At 46.4% G+C, this 18,148-nt stretch overlaps 1 protein-coding gene across 6 annotated transcripts in view; it reads right to left on the minus strand.

The window, feature by feature from the left end:
- fam13a (family with sequence similarity 13 member A) overlaps positions 1 to 18,148 on the minus strand; it is a 239,323-nt gene that overhangs the window by 75,397 nt on the left and 145,778 nt on the right. The gene's annotated exons all lie outside the window — the stretch shown is intronic.

Below are 18,148 nucleotides of genomic sequence, written 5' to 3' on the forward strand. Positions count from 1 at the left end.
CAATTTCATTGTAGGAAGCTCGTAAGGAGGGAGAAAAGGGAAAAACAAAGTGTATTTCAACATTTGAGAAGAGCCAGTATTATTGTAGTCTTTTCATCGAGAAAAAGTGCAGTTCATTAATGCAAAAACCAGCACTATATGTGCAAAGTGAAATCACTGGCCTGGCAGTGCTCTGGATTCTGGCGGTGAGACATTATCTCGAGGAGGTGGTTTCGCACAATGGGCTGCAGTATAACTTCTGCCAAAGTAAATGCATTTTAAACTTTAAAGTTTAAGGTCGCAAGCAGTCTGCTGGAACACTCGTCAAAGTTTAAAACCGTGCTAAAGAGGTATAGTTCCACAAAAAAAAAAGCTTGAAACCGCTGTTCATGTCAGCTGGAGCTCAGTGGGTAGCACTTTTGCCTTTGAGTCAGAAGGCTGTGGGTTCAAGTCCCACTCTAGAGACTTGAGCACATAATTCAGGCTGTGCAGGACTGAGGGAGTGCTGCACTGTCGGAGGTGCCGTCTTTTAGATGAGGTGTCTGCACTCTCAGATGGGCATAAAATATTCCATAGCACTATTTCAAAGAAGTGCTGGGGAGTTCTCTGCGGTGTCCTGGCCAATATTTATCCCTCAACACCACTAAGACAAATTATCTGGTCATTATCTCATTGCTATTTGTGGGACTTTGCTGTGCGCAAATTGTCTGCCGTGTTTCCTACATTACTACAGTGACTACACTTCAAAAGTATTTCATTGGCTGTGAAGCGCTTTGGGACATCCCAAGGTCGTGAAAGGCGCTATAGAAATGCAACTCTTTATAATAATGTTAACTTCTGGGAAGCCAAAAGACTTCTGTTCTTTTGCAGAAGACTGTTGACAGGACACTTCAACCAAGAAAGGTTTTTTTAAAAAAAATTTGCCCCCTGGACTCCAATTTGTGGGGAAATGCATTTCTTGAAGCTCAGTGATCATTTACTGCATTGTTAAGGGGGGGAGGGGGAGAGGGGCGGGGGAGACAAAACAGTCAGTTCCAGGACAGGTGCAATCCATTCTCAGCCATGACTTTATTTCCCAACAGTTATTAAGAATGTGCAATGCAGACAGGAAGGTCTAATTTAGGCACAGCCAATCAATAACTGTCATGGCATTGGCCTGAGAACAACTTCAGTGTTATCTGACTCTTTTGAGAGTTGAGGATCCATCCAATGACGACAACTACAGCAACTTACATTTATTTTGGTGCTGTCATTTCACAGATAGTCGCAAGGAAAACCGGCATCAAGCCAGGAAGGGAAAGGTTTAGAAGGGGTGACTGAAAGGTACATCAAAGAGATGAAGGTTTGAGGAGGGAGGTGGAGAGGCAGAGGATTTATGTTGGGAGTTCCAAAGGGTAAGACCAAGGTGGCTGAAGACACTGCTCAGGGGTGATGTCAGGAAACAATTCTTCACACAAAGGGTAGTGGAAATCTGGAACACTCTCCCTCAAAAAGCTGTTGAGGCTGGGGGGTCAATTGAAAAATTCAAAACTGAGATCGATAGATTTTTGTCAGGTAAGGGTATTAAGGGATATGGAGCAACGGTGGGTAAACAGAGTTGAGGTACAGATTGACCTAATTGAATGGCAGAACAGGCTCAAGGGGTTGAATGGCCTCCTCCTGTTCCTATGATGGGGCGACGAGAGGCGAATGATGTACAGAAGGCCAGAGTTGGAAGAATGGAGTGTTCAGGATGGAATATAGGCCTGAAGGAGATTGCAGGCATAGTGCGGGCGGGGCGAGGAAACGGAGGGCTTCAAAAATGGGGACGAGGATTTTGAATTCAATGCTTTGGGGAACGGGGTGAGCCACCATAAGTCAGCAGGATTTAGTGTGGGTAAGAATACAAGCGGAAGAGTTTACGACAAGTTGGGAGTTTATGGAGGGTGGAGAATAGGAGGCAGGCAAACTAGCATTAGAGCGGTCAAGTCTGGAGATGAGAAAGGCAAATATAAGGGGTTTTCCACCTTTTACATACAGTAACTCCCCAAAGCACTGACTAACTACATATACACTGCTCAATACCCCTGTATATCAAGATATTGTCAGATGATATTTATTATATTTTACAATCGGGGGAACTCTTCTACTATTAATAATAAAAGTATATAAAACAGCTTAATCCAGTGGTTTATAATTACCATTCCACATCAATTATCTTTCAAGTTGAAAATCACAATTCATTACATGAATTGCTGGCTTGGGAGAGGCAGTGAATGGCTGTAACCCAGCTTCAGAAACTAGGAAAATGAAACTTAAAGCATACAAGATTCACTTTCACAGATTAAAAATGTTCTGACTGAATCACAGCTTTGTGACCTCCCCTTCATCTATCCCTTAACAGGTCATTTACTCATTGCTGTTTGTGGAACCTTGCTGTGCACAAATTGGCTGCCGCGTTTCCCGACATCACAACAGTGACTGCACTTCAAAAAGTACTTCATTGGCTGTAAAGCGCTTTGGGACATCCTGAGGTCGTGAAAGGCGCTATATAAATGCAAGTTCTTCCTTTATGTTAACCTCAGTTTTACCTCTTATGTGCTCAATACTTCTGTAAAAGATTGTCCAAGTGAAGGGGTGGGGGGTAACTCAATCAAGGAATTCAGATGAGGTCATAAACTCTGAGCGATTGCTGAATGTCACCTGAAACTCAAGATTGAATTACAGTCTTGTAACTTTCCCCCTCAGCTCTGAGTTACATAACATACTGCAGACAAACATGGGTATACATGACATGAAAGAAATTCACATTGCCTATTTTACCTACTTTATACAGGAGCAGGGACTGATGCTACTTTCTATTAAGACAGTGTCCGCGACCCATGCACTCCCAACTACCGTTAGTTTAAATTTCTAGCACTGTGCTAGAAACTTATTTTACCAACTCTGCCCTCCTCACTCCGACTGGAAATGTAGCAAAAAATTTTAAAAAGTTAGTTTCAATGCCGCAGCGTTACTGACAACGGATGTCAAGTCCACATATAGTGACTTGTGGGAAGGCCAGTGTTAATTATAACCTTTTGATTTTTAAAAATATTCTTCCAGTAGGTTTCAGTGTCAGAAATATAGAACTATCTCCTTCAAAAACACTTTATAAAAATAGTTTTAGGCCATCACCAAAAGAACGAAGGGAGAGGTTGGGAGATTTTTTTTTAAAAACAGAGGGGTTATTAGGACACAAAGTGACCGACCAGACAACAGAGATGGAAGCAGAATCCATAACTGCCTTTTTAAAAGAGTGAATATTCGAAAATGAAAAACTTAAACAGGAATGGGGAAAGAACAGGGGAATTCCGGAGCAGGCTCAGGCTTGACAGGTCAAGTAGCCTCCCCATACTGTAAACTCTATGATACGATGAACCGATTGGGGTTCTACTTGTCCCCAGTTCAATCAATCGTAGGTTATCGAATTTAAGGCAGTGGCCAAATCCATCTGGAAAAGGCCAAAGTCACTCCCTGCTGTACGTAAAGTATCTGGGAGTATTGAAGAACACTGCCCACTTATGATTATATAATATCAATTAGGACCAAGAATAACATTACAATTAGAAATGCTATTTATTATATAGAATTCACAGCACAGAAACAAGCCATTCAGCCCTACTGGTGTATGGAGTTTATGCGCACGAACCTCCTCCGACCCTACTTCATCTCACCCTATCAACACATCCTTCCGTTCCTTTCCCCCTTGTACTTATCTAGCTTCCCCTTAAAGGCATCTATGCCAACCGCCTCAACGACTCCATGTGGTAGCAAGTTCCACATTCTAACTACTCTCTAAGTAAAGAAGTTTCTCTTGAATTCTTGATTGGATTTATTAGTGACTGTTATATTTATGACCCCTGGTGTTGGATTCCCCCACAAGCAGAAACATCCACACTACATCTACCCTATCGAACCCCTTCATAATTTCAAAGACCACCATTAGGTCACTCCTCAGCCATATTAAAACTGCAAGTCTCTTTCATTTAACACATTGTTAGCATAAACACAAATACAACCCCTTAAGGTGCTGAAACAGGAATTTATTCCACAGAAGCTTCTTAATGTCTGTGTCCCTTCAGTCTCAATTGTTTATGGGATCAAATCTGCATTCAATACTTACAAACGCAAACAAAAAACATGCGACAGTTCACATAAACTATGTGTTAGCCAATATTTTTAAAAATTAAATCCCTAAATTTCTGTTGCACTCACCATCAGTGCCAACTTACAAAGTGCCTCAGATCCTTGAGATCTTATTTTCTATAACTATTGCTTCAGTGAATATATCTAGACACCAAGGAGTTGCATTTCTCCTGATAGTGTGCCTTAACTTTGCCGGAAAACCCACAGAAATCCCAGAGAGAGAAACAGCGGGCAAAAAGTGCATGCGCCATTTTTTCTGGGGTTTCTGCGGATCTTTCATCCGAGTTACCGGCAGACGGTCAAGGGAACCCCGGTAGAAATTCAACCCCTGAATAGAGGGTTCCGTATTTCACTGTTTGCTAAGTGTACACTGACAAAGCAACAACCCTTTCAGAGGTCAACTTTTACCGCTGTTCACTCAAGTTTATTTCGCTCCTGGTATTTACATGTCAATGGGTGTAAGATAAACAAGCGTCCAGGCTTTTAATGAACCTTTTTGAAGGGCTGGTGAAGTGGAACAATCAGAGGTGCACGAAGTGGCTTTCACGGTCATGATGTCAACAGGACCTGTATCATAACGTCGTGCCAACAGGGGCAGTCAGTCGGCCTCTGAGGGGGGGGGGGGGGGGCAACACATAACAGTTCGAGCCCGTACACCCCTTCGTCAGAGGAGTCCCGCAACATTTGCTCGGGGGGGGGGAGGGGCTCTTCCCCAGCGGCCGCTGCAACATTGGCGTGAGATCGGCAGAGACACGAGCAAACGGAATTTCCGCCGAGGTTGAGACGGCCGACTGGGAGCGTTCCCGGCGACTTGTCTACTCCCCCCACACACAGGTGCTGACTGACCTGCCGGGAGCGTCCAGCATTTTCTGTCTCAGATTTCCAACATTGGCAGTGAGGGTTTTTTTTTTAAGGCCTTTTCATTAAAAATGTACCACTTTTCAAGAATGCCAGCAGCTCATAAAAGTGCCTCAACACCATCTCCCCACAGTAAAAGAAATTCTTTGATTCAATTAGATTACTATGACTAGAATGTACCAGGCTGCTGTACACTTCCCGGGTGCAATCTGATTATAGGGACATGTTTTCTGTTGGATGTGAGGCGGGCGGGGGGTTTCCTGGATTGCAATGATTTACAGGAAAAACTCAGTTTAAAAAGCCTCGCTGTATTGAGTGCTCCCCTCTCAGTGTTCTGACCAGGATTTAATGCAACGGGCGAATAATTCAATCCTTATTTTTTTAAATTGCAGAATGCTGATAGAAAACTTTGGGTCAAAGTATTAGAAACTGATTGGAATAGTAACTTTGACGCTTAAGAACAAACAGAAACTAAACTTTGCAAAAGTTGCAGAACTCTGATAGCAAACTTAAATCGTTGGGTTCAAGTAGCAGAAACTGACTGAGTACACGTGAGGGCAAATAGAAATTAAACGTTGTACCTTTGCATTGGAACAATTTGACAAGCCATGGTCTCCGTGAAGAGCTTCACGCCCGCCAACAGCTAGGAGACCTTCACTTTGTGAAGCGCCGGGGCCAGGACACGAATGGACCCGTTCTTCCTCCTTCCTGGTGGGACACCGAGCAGGAACGCAGCTTCAAATCGGAGCAGCTGCTTATATACAGGGGGGTGGTGCCGAGCGAGGAGAGAGAGGGAGGGAGGGCTGGCACAGTGGAACGCAAAGGCTTGGGGAGGTGTGTGTGTGTTGATTTTTGCACTGTCGGTGCCAGCCAGTCCTTACGGATGTCCCGTTCCAGCAGTCGCCCTGAGCCGGCCTCATTCCCCGACCCCTCCTCCTCTGCACTTGTTCAATACCCTGCCCGGCAGGAGGGGAACTTCCAGACAGCAAACTCCCCAGCCAGTCACACCCTTCAGCCCCAGGAATCGAGGGGACTCCAGGCTGTGCAAGGGAGCAGTCTGCTGTGGAGCTCCTCTTAAAACAGGAGCTGCCAGAGGGCCACTTTCAGAATAAAAATAATTCAGGATGAAGTTAAACAGTAAGCCCCTTCCCCCCCATCCTTTTTTTTAAAAAAAATAAAGGACTGGCAGGGGTTGGCTCTGTTCAAGGAGCTTTACCCTCCTCAACCCAGCAACTGAACTTCACTCAGGGTTACAATTCAATGGGGTGCCAGCGACTGGGTGAGGATAAGAGCTGCTTTCAGATTGATCTTATGCCACCGGCTGCTGGCACGCAGGTCTCGCCCGACCGGCCAACCCAACCCAACCCAACCCAACCTCAACTCAACTCAACCCAAACCCGTGGATTTGCTAAGGCCAGGCGCCAAGGCGGTCCTGTTTTTTTCCCACCGGGTCCTTTCCGACCGCCACCAATCCATGGGGGGGGGGTCCAAGTGAAGGTGTGGCTCTAGTTGCAAGTCCCGCACCATAACATCACCATGCCTCAAGCACGTTGCTGGCCGCCACTTCTGTGCTGGATGCCAGGATCGCGTTTGCAACTAAACCGGCTGCGCTGATCAATGGGTAGCAGCAGCATGAGGACCGCCAATCCCTCAGGAATTAAAGACTAATCTCCAGGATACTGCTGCAAGCGACCCGGGAGAAAAATCATAGGGGCATTGAAAAAGAAAATTGTATTTTTTATTTTAGTTTTTATTAGTTATAAAAATATTGGCGAAGGATTAAAAAAGGTTGCTTCACTGGGCGAGGCGGTTGGAGACAGGAGGTCATGTGATGAAACCTCTAGGAATACGTCCAACCAGAGCTGGCAACCCGAGGCAGCACAGATAGGTCACTGTCCTGTAATCCAGCCAACAATAAGAAAAAAGCAGCCAATGACTTGTCAATGAGATATTTTAGGCGGGCGGGGGGCTGGAGGTCATCACAGCCAAGATTGATCTTGCCCCCAATCTCTCCCCATGTGGTATCCACACATAAGGTCGATTTTGAGTGACCTCACCTGGCGTTAACAGGGCGGTAATGGCACCAAAATGGCATCGGTAGCCTTACCATCCCTGTTAACACCAGCGATGAGGCCGGCTCCATTTTAAAACGAGCCCACCGCCGGGTGTCCAAATCGTGTTCAGGTGCTAGGCCCCTTTTAATATGGAAATCGAGGTCCTATGACTTCAATAGGAACCTCGACTGCCATTTTAGGTGGGAACTGATCGGAGCCCCCACTGTGCACACTCTGACCAGCTCCGCGGGCGATGGAGGAGGAGTCTCGCCAAAGGTAAGTCTTGAATTATTTTTCTGGGCCCCCGGAGGAAGAGGAGGAGTGCACCTCTGAGGCCCACAAAGATAATCTGGGCTGCTACCACCCTGGGACCCCGGCCATCCGTGATCGCTCCTCCCCACCCCCCCCCCACTTCCCGGGCGACTTACCTGGCCAGCGGCAGCTCTGGCCCGTTTTCCTTTGCTGGTGGGCCGCGTTGGGATGTATGTTTGGCGCCCTGCAGCTCGCCTGCCGAATGGAAATGAGGCCGGGGCCTCAAAATTACGAGGGGGGCCACTTCGGCACCGGAATGGGTGGTCGACCAGCGCGCTCTGCCGATCGGCCGCCCAAAAGTCGGAATCTACCCCGTGCCGTCTCTCGCAGAGGACGTTAATCAGGGCGCTTTGCCACCTCATCTAGCATGAAAACATTGAGGGCATTTGCAGCATCCTTAGCACCCACCGCCCCCCCACAACCCCAGAGGGATAATTATTGGCCAGGACACCAGGGAGAACTCCCCTGTTCTTCGAGTAGTGCAGTGGGATCGTTTACGTCCACCTGAGAGGGAAGACGGGGCCTCAGTTTAACGTCTTATCCATTAGTGCAGCGCTCCCTCAGCACTGCGCTGGAGTGTCAGCCTAGATTTTGTGCTCAAGTCTCTGGAGTGGGGCTTGAACCCACAACCTTGTGACTCAGAGGCGAGAAAGGCGCTATATAAATGCAAGTTCTTTCTTTTTTTCTTTCCGTTAACATCACTCATGAATATAAAGCTGCTGACCTCTGGGTGACTGCGAGATGCCTTTGCATTTCCACTTAGCTCTTCATAATCAGATTTTCTTTGGGAGCAGCATGACCAATAAGTGTAAGCGGGAGACTCTGGCTCACGGAGATGGCAAGTCTCTGTTTGAGTGACACTCTCCCGGAGCCACACATTTAAAAATCAATCTACCTATAGCAGCCGGCACTGTTAGACCGTTATTGGAGAGCTGGAGTGTTCCTCCCTGCCACTTGTTAACCATTTTTATTGGTGCCTTGTCAAGTTAAAAGTGCTCCCTTGCAGATGATTCAAAAATTGGCCTTGTGGTTGATAGTGAGGAGGAAAGCTGTAGACTGCAGGAAGATATCAATGGACTGGGCAGAAAAGTGGCAAATGGAATTCAATTCAGAGAAGTGTGAGGTAATGTATTTGGGGAGGGCAAACAAGGCAAGAGATTAGAAAACACTTCTACACACAAAGTGTGGTAGAAGTTTGGAACTCTCTTCCGCAAACAGCAATTGATACTAGCTCAATTGCTAAATTTAAATCTGAGATAGATAGCTTTTTGGCAACCAAAGGTATTAAGGGATATGGGCCAAAGGCAGGTAAATGGAGCTAGATCACAGATCAGCCATGATCTTATCAAATGGCGGAGCAGGCACCAGGGGCTGAATGGCCTACTCCTGTTCCTATGTTCCTATGAGTACACAATAAATGGGATACTGAGAGGTGTAGGGGAACAAAGGGACCTTGGAGTGCATGTCCACAGATCCCTGAAGGTAGCAGGAGAGGTAGATATGGTGATTAAAATGGCACATGAGATACTTTCCTTTATTAGCCGAGGCATAGAATATAAGAGCAGGGATGTTATGCTGGAACTGTATAAAACACTGGTTAGGCCACAGCTTGACGACTGCGTACAGTTCTGGTCACCACAATACAGGAAGGATGTAATTCCACTAGAGAGGGTGCAGAGGAGATTTACGAGGATGTTGAGAGGGCTGGAGAATTTTAGCAATGCGGAAAGATTGGATAAACTGGGGTTGTTGTCTTTGGAACAGAGGAGACTGAGGGGTGATTTAATTGAGGTGTACAAAATTATGAGGGGCCTAGAGTGGATAGGAAGGACCTACTTCCCTTAGCAGAGAGGTCAATAACCAGGGGGCATAGATTTAAAGTGATTGGTAGAAGGATTAGAGGGGAACCGAGGAAACTTTTTTCACCCAGAGGGTGGTGGGGGTCTGGAACTCATTGCCTGAGAGGGTGGTAGAGGCAGAAACCCTCATCACATTTAAAGAGTAGCTGGATGTGCACCTGAAGTGCCGTGACCTGCAGGGCTACGGACCATGTGCTGGAAAGTGGGATTAGGCTGGGTAGCTCATTTTCGGCCGGCGCGCACACGATGGGCCGAATGGCCTCCTTCTGTGCCGTAAATTTTCTATGATTCTAAGACCGACAAGAATTTCTAACGTCTTCAAAAAGTTCGTCTTACCAGTGGCCTGGGTCGAAATTGAAGCACGTATTAAATATTGGCGTGAGTGCCTTCCTGAGGCATGGCCAATCCATTCTGCTTTTGCAGATCAGATGCCATGGTGGGTTCACGACTTTGGCTATTTTTGGCTATTCCAGGAACTGCCTTTCCTCTAATTCCCCTTTGCCTCATTTGATGCTCGTTGTGATTTATTAGGGTCGTGTGTAAGTCTCAAGACTTACTGGCGTGTAAGGGATGGTCAGTGATACTACAGTCAATGCTTATTGGAAACGGATCCTTCCACTCATATTACATTTTTTAAAAACTGTCTTCAACTCATAACCAGAAACAAACAAATCACTTGCTAACCAGTTTCAGATATGAGGGGTTATACTTCATCACATACACATATCAAGTTGAAGGACTGAAAAGGTCAAATAAAGTTTGTTTAAACTTTTTTATTTTTTCATTCTTGGGATGCAGGCATGGCTGGCAAGGCTGGCATTTACTGCCCACCTCTAGTTGCCCTTGAGAAGGTGGTGGTGGGCCTTCTTCTTGAACCGTGTGGTGAATGTGCTGTTAGGTGGGCAGTTCCAGGATTTTGACCCAACGATAAGGAAGGAACAACGATATATGTCCAAATTGGGATGGTTTATTGGAGGGGAACGTGCAGGTGGTGCTGTTCCCATAAGCTTGCTGTCCTTGTTCTTCTAGGTGGTGGAGGTTGCGGGTTTAGGAGGTACCATCAAAGAAGCCTTGGCGCGTTGCTGCAGTGCATCCTGTAGATGCTAAACACTGCAGCCACGGTGCGCCAGCGGTGAAAGGAGTGGCTGTTTAAGCTGGTGGATGGGCTGCCGATGAAGTGGACTGCTTTGTCCTGGATAGTGTCAAGCTTCTTGAGTGCTGTTGCAGCTGCACCCATCCAGACAAGTGGAGAGTATTCCATCACACTCCTGATTTGTGCCCTTTTGGTGGTAGAGAGGCTTTGGGAAGTCAGGGGATGAGTCACTCACTGCAGAATACCCAGCCTCTGACCCAGTGACATTCGTAGTTTGACTTAAAAGAAATATGAGTCATTTGTCCGAGAAAACATTAAGCTGTCTCACTTGGATGCCAGTTACTGTGAGGAAATAGAAAATCTAATCTGAATAAACTTCAGTCTGGCTGATTAAATGGCTTGATTCTCATAGAGAGTCATAGAGTCATACAGCACGGATAGAGGCCCTTCGGCCCATCGTGTCCGCGCCGGCCATCAGCCCTGTCTACTCTAATCCCATATTCCAGCATTTGGTCCGTAGCCTTGTATGCTATGGCATTTCAAGTGCTCATCCAAATGCTTCTTGAATGTTGTGAGGGTTCCTGCCTCCACAACCCTTTCAGGCAGTGAGTTCCAGACTCCAACCACCCTCTGGGTGAAAAAGTTCTTTCTCAAATCCCCTCTAAACCTCCCGCCTTTTACCTTGAATCTATGTCCCCTTGTTATAGAACCCTCAACGAAGGGAAAAAGCTCCTTAGTATCCATCCTATCTGTGCCCCTCATAATTTTGTACACCTCAATCATGTCCCCCCTCAGCCTCCTCTGCTCCAAGGAAAACAAACCCAATCTTCCCAGTCTCTCTTCATAGCTGTTCTAGTTGGGTTTATTTTTGAATGCAGTTTTGCTTCTGTAGTCGCGAAAGCTCTGACTTTTCCCGAGTTTAGCTAAAACCTGGCCTCTGTTGTCCAGTATAAGCTTGCCAGATATAGCATCAACCAAATCCCCATCAACCAGAAGTAAGTGGCAGTGGCTCAGTGGTAGCATTCTCACCACTGAATCAGAAGGTCGTGGGTTCATCATCCCACTCCAGAGACTTGAGAACATAATCTTAGCTGGCATTTCAGTGCAGTACTGAGGGAGTGCTGCACTGTCGGAGGTCCCATCTTTTGGATGAGACGTTAAGCCGGGACCCCGTCTGCCCCCTCAGGTGGACGTAAAAGATCCCATGGCAATATTCGAAGAAGAGCAGGGGAGTTCTCCCTGGTGTCCTGGGCCAATATTTACCTCTCAACCAACATCACTAAAACAGATTATCTGGTCATTATCATATTGTTGTTTGTGGGACCTTGCTGTGTGCCAATTGGCTGCCGCATTTCTTACATTACAACAGTGTCAAAAGTATTTCATTTGCTGTAAAGCGTTTGGGACATCCTGAGGTTGTGAAAGGTGCTATATAAATGCTTTGTTCTTTTAAATGTAACGTCAGTGCCTATTTGGACACATGTGGTGTAAACACACAGCATAGCCATCATTACATCCTCTCTGTTTCAGCTAATATATCTCTAATCCCACTAAAATTGTCTGTTGCATCCCCCTCCAACTCAACATCTTCCTGACCAACATTCCTCCCTCTACCAACACTACCAGAAACAGATTATCTGGTCATTTATCTCATTGCTGTTTTGGGATCTTGCTATGCACAAATTGGCTGCTGCGTTTCCCTACATTCTAACAATGACCAAACTTCAAAAGTACTTCATTGGCTGTGCAGCGCTTTCCGCCGACCTGAAGTCATGAAAGGTGCTGCATAAATGCAAGTTCTTTCTTTCTTGCTGTAAACACCTGCTATCAGTTTCGTCACCATTTATTTGAATTTTGAACCCTCCCCACAATAAAAACATTGTTGTCTAGATTTAAACAGCCAAGCAGCGCCACTCAATCCGCCAGGTAAACCTTGGTGGGGTGTCAGTGCTGAAACTGGCTTGAGAGATGACCAGCCGAATACAACCTGAATCTAAATTCTCTGCAAAAAAGTGGATGAACGGGTGCTTTGAGCACTAGGTGTAGCGAAATTGTAAACCTATTCTTTATAAATATGTTCTGTCCTTCTTAAATGCGTTTAGGATTTCAATGTTTCAGAAGAAATCCTACCCCGATGTATTGTAATTCTGATCCATTCCAAATTTGCGGTGCTTTGGTCCTGGTAGGAAGCCCAATGTGAGGAAAGTTTCTCTCGGTAACACCATCCGTCTTTACAACAACAACTTGCACGAGTGGAAAGGCACCTCAGGCACTTTACAAGGTGGTGGAAAAAGAGCTGGAGGGGGGAAAAAGGAGAAAAAGGGGTTGGCGGGGCGAAAGGCTGGGGTCTGGAGGAGACCGTTTGAAGGCAGGGAGGGAGGTGATAAAGGCAGAGATGTCAGGGGAGACGTCCAGAGGGTAGGGGCAGTACTGATGGTGGAGCAGGCGGTTCAGGAACGCACGACAGTGGAAGATTGCTGAAGTGGGATGGGGCAAGGAATGCCAAGCGAGCATGAAGTCAACTCGATGAGGCACAGGAAGGCACAATGATTTGGATGAGTTGTCGCTCTTGCAGGTGGTCCAGATGGCAAGGAGGTTGTTGGCGAAATCGAGCCTCTAATTAATAAGGATTTGGATCAGGAGTTTCAGGAGCGGGGATGGTGGGGGGGGGTGGGTAGGGAGATGCTGCTTGATTGGTTACCAAGACTGTTTCAGTTCACTTATCAAATGTGGGAGAGGAAGCTGAGCTGGGGGTTGAGTAATGCACCTCCGAAATCAGAGTTAAAAATAATTCTGCTGTTCGGTATGTCCCCAAAAACCAACTTTCCTGCTTCAGGCAAAAAGAATAAAACTTGTGGAAGGAAAATACTTCCTCTGCTGCAGGTGAAAAGCAACATCTCGTAGAATTAAAAGCACTCTTGGCTGACCAGAGTTCCTTACGACGCTGTACGGCAACTGATTTAAAACCTAGTGGCTTGTGGGACACAAAGATGGTAACTGAAGGCATTAAAGGGCCTATTTTTAAGCTTTCCAGTTAAAAGCTTGGGTCCATTCAGATTCTTTTCTATTTAAAGTAGATTCCATCACTCAAGTGTAACAGCCAGGCTGAGAATTCATGATTCAGCCCATTTCTCTCGCAAGTGATAAGTCATTTGTGCAGAACACTTAATTCCACTCCGTGCGCAGCCTGGCAGCTGTGTCAAGGCACCTTGTAAACAGACACATGCGTCATTTTCTTTACTAAATATGGTTTGTCAAACGATACTTTGGGTCAGGTTTCTTTTATTATCAATGTGAAACCCAAATATCTTCGGACATTTTATCAGATCAACACTTCACTCCATTGCACTTTTTATCTGGAGCTTCCAAATTCTCTGAGCAAAGCTGCCCTGACCAGAAAGGTCAGCTCCTTTAAGGTGTCAGCCGTGGCTCGGTGGTCGCACTCTCGTCTCTCAGAAGGCTGTGGATTCGAGTCCCACTCCAGGGACATGAGCATGAATTCCAGGCTGACACTCCAGTGCAGTACTGAGGGAGTGCAGTACTGAGGGAGTGCTGCACAGTCGGAGGTATCGTCTTTTGGATGAGAAGTTAAACCGAGGCCTTGTCTGCCCTCTCAGGTGGATGTAAAAGATCCCATGGCACCATTTTGAAGATGAGCAGGGGAGTTCTCCCTGGGTGTCCTGGCCAATATTTAGCCTTCAACCAACACCTAAGAACAGATTATCTGGTCATTATCACACTGCTGTTTGTGGGACCTTGTTGTGCGCAAATTGGCTGCCTATATCAAAACAGTACTTCACTGGTTGTGAAGCGATTTGGAAGATCCTGAGGTCGTGAAAGGCGCTATATAAATGCAAGTTCTTTTTCTTTTTTAATCCAAAAATGTATCATGCCTCATGTCATGGAAAAACTATGACTGTATTCTTTGACCTCTCAAATGTATTCCCATAATACTGACTTGACATAATTAGTATTGGTATAAGGACAGTGTGTACAGAAATAGGGATGCGCCTGTTTCAATTTATGGTCTTTCTGGGTTATAACCTTTCCTTTAAGTTGTAGTGAAGCAAGGGCTCTGGGATTTTTAAAATGGAAGCCATGGCTGCTTCTTCTGTCGAGTTTTGTTTAGATCTCTTAACTTGAAAGCACGTAGGAAAAGCAAATATACACAACTGCCTGGTGATCCTACACATTAATGACAAATTTGAACTGGTTTCTGTTAACTGCTTTCTGGCAGATACTTCTGTTGTCAGTATCTGTAGTCTAGGTCCTAGGTTCAAAGGACTGCCCACCTGTATATCAGGTACTTGCAGACACACGATATCAGGAAAAGTTGGTTTCATTAATTCCTCAATGTATGCAATTTGCTATTGAGAAAGACACAGACCCCATTAAGTGGGATCTTGTTGGGAAGGCCCCTGTCTCAAAGTTAGCATTTATGAAGGACTTGGTTTGGCCTCGAGAAGCTACTCATCTTAAGTTAACTTGTTTAAAAGTGCATGTCCAAGACACTGAAGTGAGATGGAACCCCACAGACTTCAGAGGCCATTTTTAGCTTCACTCAAGACCGTGAAAAAAGGACCCTAAGAATCTTGAGATGTTTCGTTACGTTAGACTCAGACATCAGCAAAATGTAGCACAGAGATTTAGGCACTTCATTGCTATCTTACCTGCTGATTGATTCTTGCTTCTGTTAAAATTTATAGAATCATAGAAAATTTAGGGCACAGGAGGAGGCCATTCAGCCCATCGTGTCCGCGCCAGCTGAGAAACGAGCCACCCAGCCTAATCCCACTTCCCCGTATTTGGTCCGTAGCCCTGCAGGTCACGGCTCTTCAGGTGCACATCCAGGTATTTTTTAAATGTGATGAGGGTTTCTGTCTCTACCACCCTCTCAGGCAGTGAGTTCCAGACCCCCATCACCCTCTGGTGAAAAAACTTTTCCTCATTTCCACTCTAATCCTTCTACCAATCACTTTAAGTCTATGCCCCCTGGTTATTGACCCCACCGCTAAGGGAAATAGATCCTTCATATCCACTCTATCTAGGCACCTCATAATTTTGTACACCTCAATCAAATCACCCCTCAGCCTCCTCTGTTCCAAGGAAAACAACCCCAGCCTATCCAATCTGTCATCATAGCTAAAATTCTCCAGTCTTGGCAACATCCTCGTAAATCTCCTCTGCACCCTCTCTAGTGCAATTACATCCTTCCTGTAAGGTGGTGACTAGAACTGTGCGCAGTACTCATGCTGTGGCCTAACTAGCGTTTTATACAGTTCCAGCATAACATCCCTGCTTTTATATTCTATGCCTCGGCTAATAAAGGAAAGCATTCCATATGCCTTCTGAACCACCTTATCTACCTGTCCTGCTAGCTTCAGGGATCTATGGACATGCACTCCACTTCCTCTACACCTGTCAGTATCCTCCCATTTATTGTGCATTCACTTGCCTTGTTTGCTCTCCCCAAATGCATTACCTCACATTTCTCCCGACTGAACTCCATTTGACACTTTTCTGCCTGTCTGACCAGTCCATTGATATTTTCCTGCAGTCTACAGTTTTGCAATCACACGGCCTATCTTTGTGTCATCTGCAAATTTCTTAATCATGCCCCCTACGTTTAAATCCAAATTTTTTTTTTATTCGTTCATGGGATGTGGGCTTCGCTGGCGAGGCCAGCATTTATTGCCCATCCCTAATTGCCCTTGAGAAGGTGGTGGTGAGCTGCCTTCTTGAACCGCTGCAGTCCGTGTGGTGAAGGTTTTCCCACAGTGCTGTTAGGAAGGGAGTTCCAGGATTTTGACCCAGCGACGATGAAGGAACGGTGATATATTTCCAAGTCGGGATGGTGTGTGACTTGGAGGGGAACGTGCAGGTGGTGTCGTTCCCATGTGCCTGCTGCTCTTGTCCTTTGAGGTGGTAGAGGTCGCGGGTTTGGGAGATGCTGTCAAAGAAGCCTTGGCGAGTTGCTGCAGTGCATCCTGTGGATGATACACACTGCAGCCACTGTGCGCCGGTGGTGAAGGGAGTGAATGTTTAGGGTGGTGGATGGGGTGCCAATCAAGCGGGCTGCTTTGTCCTGGATGGTGTTGAGCTTCTTGAGTGTTGTTGGAGCTGCATTCATCCAGGCAAGTGGATGTATACCACAAAAAGCAAAGGACCTAGTACCGAGCCCTGCGGAACCCCACTGGAAACAGCCTTCCACTCATCTGAGTCACAAACTGTAGAAATACACGGGCCTGTCAGTGCGAACAGCACGGTGTGCGGACAACACAGTGTGAACTGCTGAGAGTTTGGTACGTGTGGGAGTTCGGTGAAGTGGGGGAAGGAGGTGCTGCTTTGCCTTGCTTTTCCTAACTTTTTCCCCAGAGCCAATTGATAGCCAAGTTCCGCACCCATGAGGACGGCCTCAACCGGGATCTTGGGTTCATGTCACGCTACACGTTACCCCACCAGCGAACAAATGTTATCTGTTTTTAATATAATGGGTCATTTGCTGGCTCTCTCTGCCTTCCGGATGTTTCTGCCTCTCTCTCTGTTTTTTTTTCTGTTTTTTTTCCCTGTTTGTTTTTTTATTGAATGTGTATTCGGAGGTTCTGCAGGTAACACCTCTCTGTCTGAACACGGTGATTGCCTTGGCAACGGGCAGTTGCAGGGGCAGTCTGTAAACACCATTTATTATTGTTCAATATGTATAAATGCGTAGGCTTCAAGGAGATCTTGAAACATTTGCCTGAGGAAGGAGAAAATCTCCGAAAGCTTGTGAATTTAAAATAAAATTGCTGGACTATAACTTGGTGTTGTAAAATTGTTTACAATTGTCAACCCCAGTCCATCACCGGCATCTCCACATCATGACTACCATCGACACCACAAACTGCCGGCTCACAGTGGAAAGGATATCCAAGAAGATCGCGCATTTAGACACAGACATCAAGTTTTTACAGAGCTGCAAGAAAGCAGACAAGATCCCGAAAGGACTCCAGATCACGAACCCACTCAAGTCCACATACAACTCGGATTACGCTGAGAGACTCTGCCGCCGTACCTCTCGCACACTCCGCAACCATCTCATACACCAACTCTACAGCAGACGCCACAACCTCGAAACCAAGATAGAGTCCATACTCTCAACCTGTACTCAGGACACAGCAGACCAGCTACGTTATACCGCCAAACAGACGAGGCAACGGAACTACGCTGCCTACATGAAAACCAAGAGCAGGAAGCTTGAGAAACTCGGCATCACCACCAGCAACGACCAAGCTTCCCCTGGTACCACGGTTGCAACCACAGGGAAGTCTATTGTCAATTTATCCGACCACACCCTTCAACCAGACGAAATCGAAGTTCTCAGCCGAGGGCTCAATTTCTGCCCCACTACCAAAATGGACCCCACTAGTCTCGCGGCGGACACAGAGGAATTCATCAGGAGAATGAGGCTCCGGGAATTCTACCACAAACCCCAAGATTTCAGCAGCGAACCCAATGAGACAATCGACGATCCGGAACAGCAGACAGAGGGATCCGCGGTACAGCAACCGAAGAGAAAAGAGTCAAACTGGACTCCTCCGGAGGGTCGCTGCCCTCAGCTGGACATGTATGCTCAAGCTGTCAGGAAATGCGTCAATGCCAGATTCATCAGCCGCACTCAGAAGACAGTCCAGAATGTCACCCGAGCACAACGCAACGCCATCAACGCTCTCAAGACCAACCGCAACATCGTCATCAAACCAGCGGACAAAGGAGGAGCCATAGTCATACAGAACAGAACAGACTATTGCAAAGAAGCATACCGACAACTGGACAACCAGGAACAC

Source organism: Heptranchias perlo, chromosome 1 (assembly GCF_035084215.1).
Source record: "Heptranchias perlo isolate sHepPer1 chromosome 1, sHepPer1.hap1, whole genome shotgun sequence".
NCBI classification, from domain to species: Eukaryota; Metazoa; Chordata; class Chondrichthyes; order Hexanchiformes; family Hexanchidae; genus Heptranchias; species Heptranchias perlo.